The sequence below is a fragment of the Quercus robur genome, chromosome 8, assembly GCF_932294415.1.
Source record: "Quercus robur chromosome 8, dhQueRobu3.1, whole genome shotgun sequence".
Lineage (NCBI taxonomy): Eukaryota > Viridiplantae > Streptophyta > Magnoliopsida > Fagales > Fagaceae > Quercus > Quercus robur.
Window position 1 is genome coordinate 25,170,104 of NC_065541.1, and position 15,831 is coordinate 25,185,934.

A 15,831-nucleotide genomic window follows, 5' to 3' on the forward strand; every position below is an offset into this window, starting at 1 on the left:
GTGAACATAGAATTCTTTTTGTGTTTGATAATCTTAGTGATGTAGACAAAATCCTTCTCAATCAACCTTGGAGTTTTGATAAACATCTTGTGATGTTGCAGAGATATACTATAGACTGTCCTATCCGTGAATTGGTTTTTTCAAAAACCTTATTTTGGGTATAGGTTCACGATATTCCAGTGCGCTATATGACAAAGAAAGTGGCCAAGAACATATGTGAAACGATTGGAGAAGTGCAAAGATCGACTGGAGCAGTTGATGAAAAGGGTGGTCATTTTATTCGGGTAAGAGTCGTGGTTGATATTACCTTACCTGTGTGTTTGAGGAAGGGTTATTACATTGGAAAATGGAATCAAAAGTTGGGTTAAATTCAAATATGAGTGATTACCAAACCTATGTTATTGGTGTGGGCGACTGGATCATAACGATAAAAACTGCGATCTATGGATAAAAAGCAAAGGCACCCTATCTCCTGATCAACAGCAATATAATTCAAGTATGAAAGCAGCCTCATATACGCCCAATGGAAAGGATGTCATTTTTGTGCCAGGTTATTTTGTGAACAGGTTACCTTATTAGTGAAAAGCTTTACGAGAGGCAAGGATGGCGTTGAAGAAGGTGGTGAAGGCATTAATGTGACTGAGTTGTCAGTTACACAAACGAATGTTTTGGGGAAGGTGTTACACTTGGACTTGGTAGTTGATCCAATTCTGAATTCTACTCCACGTGAAACTCCTCCAATTATTTTTCAAGATTCGGTGGAGACAAGTCATAATGGGAATTTGTTCCCTTCATCCATTACTCCAGAAAACCTATTTGATATTCAAATACGTGAGATTGATGAAGACTTGGAAAAGTTTGACAAGCATTCGGATATTTTAGGAACAAGGGTGAAGGCTTTCAATGAGAATATTAATTCCTTTTCAATATAAAATTCTTCAAATAAAGGCAGGGGCACATGAAAGACAACAGAGAATTTAGTGGGTGGAGTTATTTACTTGGAGTTAAACTTTGCTACCCATTTAATTTCGAGTAACCCTAATCCCACGTCTTCTAAAAGAAAGTGAAAAAACAGGCTCACACAAAGGCTTTAGGGGTTGATCATCTGGAGTTACCTTCTAAGCATATATTGGTTTCAAAAGATGATGGGAGTTCTTCAAATTCAATGGTGGAGGTTGAGCATCAGCCCCGCCTATCGCAATGAGTTGTTTAGTTTGGAAATGTCATGGGCTTGGGAACCCATAGACAGAGAACGAGCTTGCTGACATAGTGCGGGCAAAAGATACCTCTGTTATGTTTTTAACCGAAACATGGGCAGATGAAATAAGGCTAAAAGATGTGTTACGAAGAATAAAGTTTGAGAATATGTTCATTGCCCCAAGAACGAACAGGGGAGGTAGATTAGTTTTGTTTTGGAGATCAACAATAGATGTAACGGTGAAGGGTTTTAGCAAAAACTACATTGATGCTATCATCAACAAGAATAAGGAGAATAAATGGTGATTTACTAGATTTTTTGGCAAACCGAAGACTCAAAAAGGGTTTGAATTATGGGATTTACTCAATGTGGGAGCCTTTTTTGCTTTGATGCTTTGATGGGCTAGGGCTCGTTCTACTACACCCAAGCCTATGGATTTATGGGTTAGGGAGTTGGGACTGGCCTATTATCCCAATGGGATTATACCGCAAGCCAACTTGTGTGCAAGTTAGGCATTCCCAATGCTTAGACGAGACAGAAAGTGCTATAGCAAACTGGGTGTCTCTGCAGACACAACAGATAATAGCATGGCAGAATAACTGATACAGCAGATATAATAAGGAAAATACCACAGCAGAACAAATGTTACAGAAATAATAGAAGATACTACAATGGAACAACTGACACAGCATATGTAATAAAAGGTGATGGTGTTACAAAAAACACCAACTCCTGAACTCGTCCATATGGCTCGTCCAATGAAGGACCGACTAGGGCGAACCAAGCACATGAAGTGATCGTCCCAAGCGTCCTTGAGGACCTCATTCGTCTTTGGACGGACGAGGTCCCATGAGAAGCTTGTCCATCCTTAGAATCGTTTGGACGGACAAACTCTACACGAAATTAGGAAAAAGTAAACGCACAAGGACGAGTCATCCCTAATAGCCTCGTCTGTCCTTAATAAAGGATGGACGAGTTCATTGGGTTGGATTACTATGTGCCAAGTTCTCCATTAACCACTATGGAACACAAGTCCAACTGAGGTAACTTCCATGACGGTTATGGAAGTTACCTCTAAATTCTCTGGACTCCTCGACAATAGGAACGGTTATTAAACAGATAACCGTTTAACACATGCTATATAAGCATTCTTCGGTGAGAAGGTAAGGATCCATTCAGACATTTTATTCCAGAAATTACTTCCTTCTTACTGGGAATTACAAATTCACTGACTTCATCATCGGAGGACTTTTGGCCAGTCCCCTCTGACTTAGTATTTGTTTTCAGGATTAAGCCCTAAGATCATCAGTGCCCAAGACTTATCAACCTACTGATTTCCAAGGAATCATCAGTTGGCGCCGTCTGTGGGAAAGAGATTGTTTTGCAGTTTTCTTTTCCATGACAAAAGGTTGATGGTTCGGACCAGATCGAGGGCTACTAGCCCAAGCCATCAGGGAAGCAGAGACGCTTCAAGCAACCCTCATTGCGATCGCCAATCTGCACCAGTTATGCAGACATCATCTGTCCAACATGTGCAATCTATGGCGGCCGTAATGGTGAAGTTGACTCGCCAAAACCAAGAGTTAAGAATGGAGATTAATCTGAGAAGGCAAACACGTGAAGAATGTGAAGGAGGAGGACAAACACAGAGTCATGATGATAGAGAAAATACTGAAATTGGAAGTCAGTTAAGAGGCACCATTTCACGAACGGTACCACACTTAAAAGAGGAGATGGACCAAATGAAGAAAGTCATGGAGGACATGAAAGAGAACATGAGAAGGGCGAATCTGATAGAAGATTTGGTCCACAGAATTGATTCTCCCTTTACGGCTTCCATCAACGGTCACCCTCTACCATCAAAGTTCAAGTTGCCTTCTCTAGATTCGTATGATGGAATACGCGACCTGTTTAATCACATTAACACCTTTAAGACCACTATGCATCTTCAAGGGGTTCCCGATGAAATAATGTGTAGAGCCTTCCCTACCACCCTCAAAGGCCTAGCACGAGTTTGATTCAGCAAAATACCCCCGAATTCGGTAAGTTCTTTTGAAGAGTCGATTCATTGGAGGACAAAGACACAAGCATTCCTCGTCCAGCTTGTTGACCATAGAGCAAGGGGAGAACGAGAGCCTGCGGTCATTCATCACTCGTTTCAACAAAGAAACCCTAAGTGTGGACGAAGTAGATGATAAAATTCTATTGGTGGCCTTTCATAATAAGGTGAATTCGGATTTATTTATACATAAACTCTATGAAAAAGAGCCTTAATCCATGGCCGAACTCGTCCATTTGGCCCAAAATTTTATGAATGCAGAAGATGCGATCATTGCTAAGAAGAGGAAGAGATCTGAGAGAGTAGAAGCAAACCCCAGTCGTCATTCCAAGTAAGGCTCTCGTCCAAAGAAGGGACGAACGGAAGAAAGGAAAGACCGAGATAATAAGAAGCCAGACTCTTCAGCACGGAATCAGCAATATACCCCTTTGAACATGCCACTTGAGGAGGTCCTTATGCAAATCAAGGATGATCCTTCCTTGAAGTGGCCAGAGAAAATGAAGGGAGATCCCAATAAGCGCAATAGGAACAAGTATTGTCGCTTCCATAGGGATCATGGTCATGATACAAACGAGTGTTTTGATTTAAAGCAGCAAATTGAAAATCTCATAAGGCAAGGGAAGTTGAGGAATTTCCTTGGACGAGACCACAAGGACGAGAAATTGAAAGGGAAGATGGAAGAATCATGGCGACCACTGCTCGAAGAAATAAGAGTCATCATAGGGGGAAGTTCAACAGGCCAGTCGTCCAAGTCCAAGAAAGCATACTTGAAGGTAGTGCAGAGCATCCAACTTTCTGGACGATCACCAAGAGCAAGGTCCATGGACGAACAAGCAATCACTTTCACGGACGAAGACGTTGAGAGAATTCATCACCCTCATGATGATGCTATTGTCATCACCTTACTTATTGCTGACTATACAACTAGAAGAGTGTTAGTGGACAACGGAAGGTCGGCAGGCATTTCATATTATCCAGCTTTTTAGCAGTTGAGGTTAGGACGAGACTAGCTCCGTCCAGTAAACTCCCCCTTAGTAGGTTTTGATGGAATGAAGGTACAACCTGTGGGTACTATTTCCTTATCAGTGGTAGTGAGGGCATACCCACGACAAATCACCAAGGATGTGAACTTCCTTGTGGTAAATTGTTCATCCTCCTACAACACCATAATTGGAAGGCCAACTTTAAATAGTTGGAAGGCTGTTACATCTACCTACCACCTATCAGTCAAGTTTCCAACAGAACACAGAGTAGGATAGGTACAAGGAGACCAACTAGCAGCAAGAGAATGTTACCTGGCCATGTTGGCCATGGATGAACAGGTTCAGACCATGAATATTGAAGAAAAGAGAATTGTAACAGAGCCCACCGAAGTATTGGAAGATATTTCCTTAGATGAAAATAACCCTGAGAGGTGTACTAGGCTTGGAGTAGATCTAGAGGAGAACATTAAGAAGGACCTTGTCCATTTTTTGAAGAAAAATATTGATGTGTTTGTGTGGAGTCATGAGGACATGCCAGGTATAGATTCTAGTGTCATTACCCACCGTTTGAATGTATGTCATTCCTCCAAGCCAGTGCGACAGAAAAAAACGGTGTTTGCCCCTAAGAGAGAAAATGCTATCAAAGATGAAGTTCAAAAGTTAATTGTGGTGAAATTTCTTCGAGAAGTGTACTATCTGGATTGGTTGGCCAATGTAGTAATGGTCAAGAAGGCAAATGGCAAGTGGAGAATGTGTGTAGACTTCACCGATTTAAACAAGGCTTGCCCCAAGGATAGCTATCCGTTACCACGCATTGACTAGTTGGTAGATTCCACTGCGGGGCACAAGTTGCTTAGCTTCATGGATGCTTTCTCTGGATACAATTAGATAAGGATGGACGAGGTAGACCACGAGAAGACATCCTTTGTCACCAGTCAAGGCTTGTTCTGTTATAAGGTGATGCCCTTTGGCTTAAAGAATGCAGGGGCGACATATCAGAGATTGGTCAACCACATGTTTCGTCCGCAGATTGGGTGGAATGTAGAAGTCTATGTAGATGACATGCTGGTGAAGAGTCAGGATGAGGGAAGGCATCTGGACGACCTGTAGGAGACATTTGACACACTTAGACAGTATCACATGAAGCTGAACCCTAGCAAATGTGCTTTTGGAGTATCATCAGGGAAATTCCTTGGATTTATGGTCTCCCATAGGGGAATTGAAGCGAATCCTGATAAAATTCAAGCAATATTGGACATGAAGCCTCTGCAAAATACCAAAGAAATCCAATCCCTCACTGGACGAGTTGCTGCACTTAACAGGTTTGTCTCTAAAGCCACTAACAAATGTTTACGATTTTTTAAGGTTCTTAAAAAAGCATTCGAATGGATCGATGAGTGTTAGAAAGCTTTCGAAGATCTAAAGGCGTACCTTACCATGGCTCCTTTGTTGAATCCGTCCGTGGTGGGAGAAGAGTTGTATTTGTACTTGGTAGTAACCCCGCATGCCGTGAGTTCAGCATTGATAAGAGAAGAAGACAAAGTGCAAAGGCCTATGTACTATACAAGTAAGGCATTGAGGGGAGTGGAAGGACAATATCCACAAATGGAGAAATTAGCCTTCGCATTGATAACCGCTTCCAGGAAGCTAAGGCATTATTTTCAAGCACATGTCATTAATGTCATGACAAATCATCTGCTCAAGAAGGTAATGAACAGACTGGAAGCTGCAGGATGATTGATCTAGTGGGCTGTAGAGCTTAGTGAATTTGACATTAGATATCAACCAAGGCATGCCATAAAAGCTCAAGGCCTAGCAGATTTCATTGCAGAGTTTACTCTAAATTATGATGAGACGGAAAACAGTAAGAGATGGGTTGTCCATGTGGATGGTTCGTCTACACGGCATGCAGGTGGAATTGGTGTGGTCCTACAATCCCCGGAAGGAGACAAACTGAAACATAAGGTTCGTTTGTAGTACCAAACAACTAATAATGAAGTCGAGTATGAAGCCCTTCTCAAAGGGCTAGAATTGGCTAAGTCTGTGGAAGCCAAGTCTATACTCGTCTTGGGGGATTCTCAGTTGATTATGGGGCAAGTGAATGGGATATATAAGGCTAAGGAAGAACGGATGAGGAAATACTTTAGTAGGGTGATGCGCCTTATAAAAGATTTGAAGAAGCTGACTTTGTTCAAATCCCAAGGGAGGAGAACGTGGAAGCTAATACCATAGCGAAAGAAGCCTCAGCAAATGAATCTAAGGACGAATTTGATGAAATTCAGTATATGCCAAGTATAGATATCCCAGAAATACAACAGGTGGGGAGTAGAGGAAATTAGATGACCCCAATTGTATCATACTTGAAAGACAGACGACTCCCAGAAGAGAAGGATGAAGCCAGGAAGTTGAGGGTAAGATCGGCTAGGTATGTTCTTATGGACGAAGTGCTATAAAAAAGAGGTTTTTCTCAACCTTACCTTAGATGCTTGGCTCCGGACGAAGCAAACTACATATTGAGAGAAGTTCATGAAGGAGCGTACGACAATCACTCAGGAGCCAGGTCACTTGTCCACAAGGTCGTCCGTGTAGGGTATTATTGGCCAAATATGCAAGCTGATGCTAAAGCATACGTCAAGGTCTGTGACCAATGCCAACGGTTTAGCAACGTCCCCAGACAACCATCAGAGTACCTCACCCCGATGATGGCACCGTGGCCCTTTGCATAATAAGGACTAGACATTTTGGGTCCCTTTCCGCTGGGCACAAGACAGATGAAGTTTCTAGTGGTGGGCATCGATTATTTCACCAAATGGGTGGAAGCTAAACCGTTAGCAAATGTCACACAACAGAATGTTAAAAATTTCGTGTGGAAGAACATTGTGTGCAGATTTGGAGTGCCCAAGGTATTGGTGTCTGATAACAGACGACAATTTGACAATGCACTCTTCAGGGACTTCTACGCACACTTCGGAATTCAAAATCATTATTCCTCACCCACTCATCCCCAAGCCAACGGCCAGGCTGAAGTTGCAAATTGATCCTTGTTGAAAATCATCAAGACTCGGCTTGAGGAGGCAAAGGGAGTATGGTCAGATAAGTTACCAGGTGTTCTATGGGCGTACAGGACGACAGTGAGAACCCCTATGGGGGAAACTCCTTTCAAGCTAGCCTATGGAAGCGAAGCAGTCATACCCGCAGAAGTACATATGGCCAATCACAGGGTGATGATGTATCAAGATAAGGATAATGAGGAGCAACTCCGCTTGAACCTCGATCTAATAGATGAGGTAAGGGCAGATGCAGAGCACAGGGCAGCAAGTACAAGAACCTCATGGCTAGGCAATATGATGCAATGGTGAAGCCAAGGCGTTTCAACATAGGAGATCTTGTCTTGAGAAAGGTATCTTTGGCAACCAAAAACCTAGCTCATGGGAAATTGGGCCCTAATTGGGAATGACCCTATAAAGTTATCAACTATAAAAGGCAAGAATCCTACTACTTGGAGGCCTTGGACGGGAGAAATTTGGAACATCCTTGGAATATGGAGCACCTGAGGAGGTACTATCAGTAAAAGTGAGCCTGGACGAGTATTACTATGGACGAGCTTGGAGCTTGTCTGTCTACTTATGTTCTACTTATGTTTGATGCTGTTTGTGTTTGATATTACTACTTTATTATTTATGTTGTGGTTATTTGTGTCGTGATTATGGACGAAGTTATGGAGTTTGTACTTATTAAATAAAAAAGGCATTAGCATGCATGTGCCTTATCTGTAAACGATATTTATGTTATGTACAAAATGTTGTGTGAATTTCAAATCTCCATGCTATTCTCGTTCAAGCTAACCCACAAGGGGACTAAAAGATTCAAGACGAATAAATTCTCTGGACGCAGAGAAGTAACGTCTATAAGCTTTCCTGAGTAAAACAAGGAAAAAACTTAGGCATACTCATCCAAGTCATGGACGAGGGAAAGCCTTATAAAGCATGATCGTCCAATTTAAGGACGAGATTCAGAAGCCAACTAAAACAATCCAATCCTTGGACGAGTGAAAAGTTAGGCAAAAGAAACTGGATAGTATGTAAAATCAGCTTACAAGTCTTAAGACGAATGAAGCAAAATGAAAATAATACCCACAAAGACGAGCTACATTAACAAAAATAATATAAAATATATATATATATATATATATATTTTCGCCATGGACGAGCCAAAGCTGGAGTTGTAGATAACAACATTCGTCCATGCAGAGATAGAAAATAAACTTTCATTCATTAACTAAAGGGTGGACATCTTACGTCGAAAAACCCTTGTTAAGTCAAAAAACTGAAATGATTGTTTAAAACCCCGTCCTAAAACCATGGACGAGGCAAGTGTACTTAGGTTACATAAAAAGGTCCTAAAACAAAGGACCGAACAAAAACCAAATGAAAGGAAAACAAATACAAGGATTGTTTAAGAGTAAAAGTCTCGTACTTAAGAAGAGGGGGCATTGGTATTGGGGTCGTCTTGGGGTGGCTGAGTACTGGCATCGTCTTCCACATTAACGTCCTCGGACCTAGTTTGAAGAAGAGAGCTGGTAGCAGCAGCAAGGTTAAGCTTAATAGAGCTAAAGTCAACTTCTGGGAAGTTTTCCATGACATCCGCTCTAAAGTCCTTAAAACCTGCTGCATAATTGGCATCCAGAAGATTAGTGTATTGCTTGGACTCCTTAAATTCAGTCACTGCATCCTCTTTAGCCTTGGACAAAAGAACACTCAGCTCATCGTTCTTCTTATATAAATGATCAAGACGAGTGCCTTTTTTCGCTGCATCAGTCTTCAACTCCTCAATCAATTTTTGGAGCTTTGTTGTTTTCTCCTTAGCCTGAGCAGCCACCCCAGCCCATTTCTTGGATTCCTCCTTCACCTCTTGGATCCTCATCTCTAGTAGGACTCTCGTCTTGTCCAATCCTGTAGCTTGCCTAGACGCTGCTATAAATTTTGACATAGCCTTAAAAAAAAAAAAAAAAGAGATGAAGATATATATATATATATATATATTGGCAAAGACGAGGAAAAATATAAAATTACTTACCTTGAAAAGATCGTGAACACTAGAATGTTCAAAATCCTTCAAGGACATGTCATAGCAAACATTTATGTCCTCATCTAAAACAGCCTTCTGAAAACGCTCCCAAGCCAGGTCTTCATTTTCAATGATATTTGAAGGGACCTGTTGAGAAGGCTGGGATGTGACAGGCACAGTCATCTTGGATGGAGGAGTCTTGGACGGAATAGTCCCAATTGGAGTGGATGAGTCCACATCGTAAATTTTGACAGGCTGTTGAGACGAGGAAATGTTGGGCTTAATTATTTGGGGTGACCTATGCTTGGCTTTTTTGCCTCAACGGTTAGGGAGATTTCCCAAATCAAGACTTTTGGACAAGGATCTCTTTTTGTCCCCAGCCAATGGACGAACTTGTGGCTGGGACTTAGGACGATCTTCTTCATTTACAATCTCTTTTCCCTTATTTTCTTTCTTGGTTGACACTCCTAAAGGTGAAGAACAATGACAATAAGTGAGAAATAAGTTGATCAGAAAATAAGTAAAGTGTTCAAAACGACATTAGGTAGAAACTTACTTCTTCTAACTGTGACTTCGTGAGCAATGGCCTCGTCTAAGGGTTCAGGGCTGAGTCCCCACTTGGCAAGACGTCATAAGGTGACTAAAGAACGAAAATCCCTATCGGTGAAAAGACGAGCTCTATGGACGCGATCACTGTGAAATTTTCTTAAAGACAGACGTTTAACACCTATTAAACAAATTGCAAACAAAAGTTAGAAACAAATAAAAAAATAAGTTGAAGGAAAGAAAGATGAAAAAGGGGAGGGACGTACTTTTAGGACGCAAGTTCCCTAAGTCCCCAAAGTAAGGAGCAAAAGGGTCCTTGCCAACGTCCACAAGATTCCCTACCCAAAAACCAGAGACAAAGATAAACTCTGTCTTCCAATTTCTGTCAGACGAGGCCAAAGACTTGATTAGTCTACAATCCTTTCCCCTGGCTGTGAATTGGTAAAAACCAAGGGATTGATTTATCTCTGAAGATTTGTAGCAAAAAAGGAACTCGTCCATAGTAAGGGGACGGTCCCTCCCAAATACTTCATTCCACAAAACTTGCATAGAGATAACTAATCTCCACGCATTAGGGTTAAACTGACATATACCTATACCTAACCTAACCAATAACTCTCTGGCAAATGCATTCAAGGGTAACCTAAAACCCCCCAAGAAATAAGCCTCATAGACGCCTACCCCAAAACGGGGGTTGCAACACCACTCTCCATGGACGGGCAACCTAGGGTTAAGCTCGTCCGGGATCTGGTACCATGCCCTAAGATTGTTTAGCCTTTGTTCATTCGTTTTAGAATGAACACCTATAGCACAACTGTAAACAGTCTCCTTTTTGTCCAAAAGACTAGACGGAGGCACATTGGACGAAGTGCCAGCCTTGGAATCAGAGGCTTTCCTAATTTGCTCTTGGATAACTTCTAAAGGAAGCTCGGGCACACCAGAGGTATACCCCTCGTCCGTAGAGCTCTCCCCACTACTATGACTACTATTACTTGAACTACCATTGCTGGTTGTATCATAATACTCGTCTATAGCTTTCTCTATACTATCACTAGACGAGGAAATAATAGTTTGAGACATTTTTTGGAAACTAAATACCTAAAGACGAGAAAGAAGAGAGTACCTGACTCTAGACGAGAGAGGGCTATAGACGCGGAGGAACTTCTAGACGAGGGCACTAGACGAAGAAAGATTTCAGAAATGTAAAGGGTAGGGGAGGAATTCTACTATTTATATACATCTGACCTGGGTATTTGAAACAGCACAACCAACCAGGATACGACACGTGGCCTACCCCTCGAAAAAATAAATTGACGAGACTAGACATCAGTTAAGTTATGACACATGGCATGTACAGTTTTAGACATTGAATGCACAAATCCTTTAGACGATCCATATGGACAAGGGGGCAATTAATGGTGTTACAAAAAACACCAACTCCTGAACTCGTCCATATGGCTCGTCCAATGAAAGACCGACTAGGGTGAACCAAGCACATGAGGTGATCATCCTAAGCGTCCTTGAGGACCTCGTTCATCTTTGGACGAACGAGGTCCCATGAGAAGCTTGTCCATCCTTAGAATCATTTGGACGGACAAACTCTACACGAAATTAGGAAAACGTAAATGCACAAGGACGAGTCGTCCCTAATAGCCTCGTTCGTCCTTAATAAAGGATGGACGAGTTCATTGGGTTGGATTACTATGTGCCAAGTTCTCCATTAATCACTATGGAACACAAGTCCAATTGAGGTAACTTCCATGGCGGTTATGGAAGTTACCTCCAAATTCTTTGGACTTCTCGACAATAGGAACGGTTATTAAACAGATAACCGTTTCACATATGCTATATAGCATTCTTCGGTGAGAAGGTAAGGATCCATTTAGACATTTTATTCTAGAAATTACTTCCTTCTTACTGGGAATTACAAATTCACTGACTTCATCATCGGAGGACTTTTGGCCGGTCCCCTCTGACTTAGTATTTGTTTTCAAGATCAAACCTTAAGATCATCAGCGCTCGAGACTTATCAACCTACTGATTTCCAAGGAATCATCAAAAGGTGCTATAGCAGAACAACTGATACAGTAAATATAATAAAATGTGATACAGTAGAACAACTGATGCATCAAATATAATAAAAGGTGCCATGGTAGAATAGCCAATAGTGTAAGACACTACAACAAAACAAATATCGATAAAAATGCTAAATAAGTTAAAAGAAACCACAGCAGGAAAATGGCAACTACTTTAGGCAAATAAGATGATGTGAGTTCACTGTCCCAATCCTGGGTCAAGTATACCATCAACGAAAAGTCCAAGAAGGGATCCAAACCCCAACACAAACAACCTTGTTATAGGCTTTTGCCATCAAAGTTGTTCATTCTGGAGAAAAAGTCTAAATGGTTATGGGTTATGACTTATAGAGTTCCAAAGAGTGGGCTTGTCAAGAAAAGGGAAAAGATTATTTATTTATGCATGCCCCTATTTCTGTTGTGTTTTCTCTCTTCCTTTTTTACCACTTTCTTTCTTTCTTTCTTTCTCTTAGTTCTTTTACTCTTAGTTTCTTGCTATTCTCTCACTGTGGGTTCCTCCTCTTTCATCTATGGCTACCTCTTCCTTTTATAGTGAATTGACTCAATGAGATTTCTCCTTTTTGTCCCTAAAGTTTCACCAACTGCTTTTGGTTTCTTGTGGGCATTCCTTCAGGATTGCCCACTAACCCTTTGGTTGCCTAGCCACTACCTCTGCTCAGAGTGTGCTTGCTACATCACTCCTCGTTCTGGAAAAAACTCTACTTTGTTTTGTTTCTCCCCTCACCTTTCCTGCCTTACCTGAATGGATAAGGGCTTGAGCTCCTCTCTCTACCTACCTCTATGGCATGCATCAGGTGGTCCTAGCCCTTTACCTACCTCTTTTGGGCAAAATGCCATCCCAGCAAGGCATTTTTCCAAAAAGAAGTCTTGGTAGGAACCCTAAAATAGACCATTTTTCCCCTTACCACAAAACCACACCCTCTAAGTCCCTTCACTGAGGGCCCACCTCTCCTGTATTAGCTAGGTACAAGTGGGTGGTGCTCTAGCCCTTGTGTGTGCGTTCCACTACCTTTTGCATTTGTCTTCTTTTACTCCCATGCCATTTTTGCATGGGCTTTTGGGCTTGTACTGTTTCCTCTTATTTCCCCATGGGCTTGGACATTGGCTTGGCAAAAGTCTGTGACCATCCAGTCCGTTGAGCTTTTGTCATTGTAACTTCTCTTCTTGCTATACCTATAGACCTACTAGTTGTCATTCTTGCCATGTTAGCCCTTTGGGCTTTTTGCCTCTTTTCTTGGGCTTCCACAGCCTATTTACTTTATTTTTACCTCTTATTATGCATGTGGGTCTGCTGGTTGTCATTCCTGCCATGTTGGCCCATTGGGCTCTTTACCTCTTTTCTTGGGTTTCCACGGCCCATTCACTTTACTTTTACCTCTTGTTATGCATATGGGCTTGATGGCTATCATTCTTGCCATGTTGGCCCATAGGGATTTTTACCTCTTTTCTTGGGCTTCCACGGCCCATTTACTTTACTCTTACATCCTCTACTCCCTTTCTCTTTCATCTTTCCTCATTGTTAGGCTTTTTCTGCCGTTGGACCTTTTGTCCAAAATGGGTATCAACACTCAGAAGTCTAGACCAAAAATTTCAAATTCCATGGTTATGTGCTGGAGATTTCAATGAATTGATTAGAAGCGATGAAAAATTTTGGGGGGGGGGGGTAATAGGAGAAGCCACAATCAAATGCAGCTATTTCGAGACACAATAGATGAATGTGGATTCATTGATCTTAGCTATTTAGGTTCAAAGTTCACTTGGAGGAAGCACTTTGCCAATGGTCAATCGATTTAGGAGAGATTGGATAGAACTTTTTGCACAAACGATTGGCTACAATAGTTTGGGCGACTAAAGTTTTTCATCTCAACAATAGTACTTCTGATCGTATTCCTCTCTAGATTGTTCCAAATGGTTTAGAATCTCCTCCCTTTTCTAGACCATTTAGATTTGAAGAGATGTGGCTTTTGGATAAGGGTTGTGGCTGCATGGTTAAGGCAGTGTGGAGAGACCAAATCCATTGTGATCCTGAGATACAAGTAATAAGAAAGGTGGAGAAATGTGGTGTTGAACAAACACAGTGGAGTAGATGACATTTTGGGAATGTTAGGCAGGAGTTGGTTGAGAAGAGAAAAATGCTAGATAGGGCTGAGCAATTGGCTATTCATTCAAGCTATAATCTTTGGGTTAGAGAATTAAACAAAGAGGTGAATGAGTTGATGTTCAAGGAAAACAAGATGTGGAGACAGTGGGCAAAATCCTTTTTCCTAGTTGGGATAGATAAAAATTCAAAATATTTTCATAGCCGAGCAACTCAGAGACACAGTTGTAATAAGATCACAAGCATATATAATTCTAGTGGAGAGTGGATTTCCAATTAGTAAGCTATAGCAGAAATTTTCACAGATTATTATATGTGACTTTTTACATCCACCAATCTGGCCATGAAAGAGGAAGCAATGAACCCAATTCTAAAGTTACTCATGGATGATATGAATGCTCAGCTGCTACAAGATTTTATGGAATGGGAAGTACAAGCAGTTTTGAAGTAGATGGCTCCACTCAAAGCTCCAGGTCCTGATGGTAGGCCTCCTTTCTTCTATCAAAATTATTAGAATTTGGTAGGTTGTGATATTACGAAAACCATTCTGCCATACCTAAATATAGCCACTCTTCCCCACCCTATCAATCTTTCATCACCCTAATCCCAAAAATAAAAAAACCCATAGTCTGTTTCTGATTACCATCCTATAAGCCTTTGTAATGTCCTTTTAATTTTTTTTTTCAAGGTGCTAACAAATAGATTGAATTTTTTTTTTACCTCTCATAATTATAGAATACCAAAGTGCGTTCACAAAAAATTTCCTGATCTCTGATAATATCCTTGCATCTTTTGAAACTCTCCATAGTATGAAAAATCACAAATCTAGCTAAACTGGCTATATGGCTCTCAAATTGAATATGAGCAAAACATATGATAGAGTGGAGTGGTTGTTTCTAGAGGAAGTCATGAGAAAATTGAGATTTAATGAGAGGTGGATAAACCTTATGATGATATGTGTTAATTTTGTCTCCTATTGGATTTTACTGAATGGCGAACAAAAAGGGCTTATTCATCCTACTAGGAGGATTCGTCAAGGCGATCCCTTATCTCCATTCCTTTTCTCTTCTTTACTGAAAGCTTGCATAGTCTTATATCCAAGGCGGACAATGATGGTTCTATTAGGGGTTTCTCCCTTTGTAGGAGGAGTCCAAGAGACTAACCCATCTGCTCTTTGCAAATAATAGTTTGCTTTTTTGCAGGTCTAATAGACATGACTATCAAAAGGTGTTGGAAATATTGGCGATCTATGAAAGTGCTTCTGGAAAGCAAATAAATCGAAGAAAAACTTCTATATTCTTTAGCCAAGTCCACCACAGAAGCAACAAGAATGAAAATTAAGGAAGCACTTGGGGTTCTTGAAATTATGCACTATGACAAGTATTTGGGTTTTCCATCACTTATTGGAAGACATAAAAAGGCAAGTTTTGATTACATCAAAGAAAGAGCATGGAGGAAATTACAGGGTTGGGAAGAGAAGTTGCTGTCACAAGCTGGAAGAGAAATCTTGATCAAAGCAGTGTTTCAAGCCATTCTAACTTACACAATGAGTTGTTTTAAGCTTCCATTGGGTCTTTGTCATGAAATTGAAGGTCTTATCCGCAAATTTTGGTGGGGGCAATGGGGTGATCATCAGGGCCCTTTGCTAGTTGAAATCCAAGATGCTACTATAAGTACTCTAATCAATCCATTTACGTGCCAATGGGACTCAACTTTATTGTCTAATGTGTTTAGCCCCATAGAAGCTAACCTTATACAAAAAATCTCATTAAGTCATAGCTGTT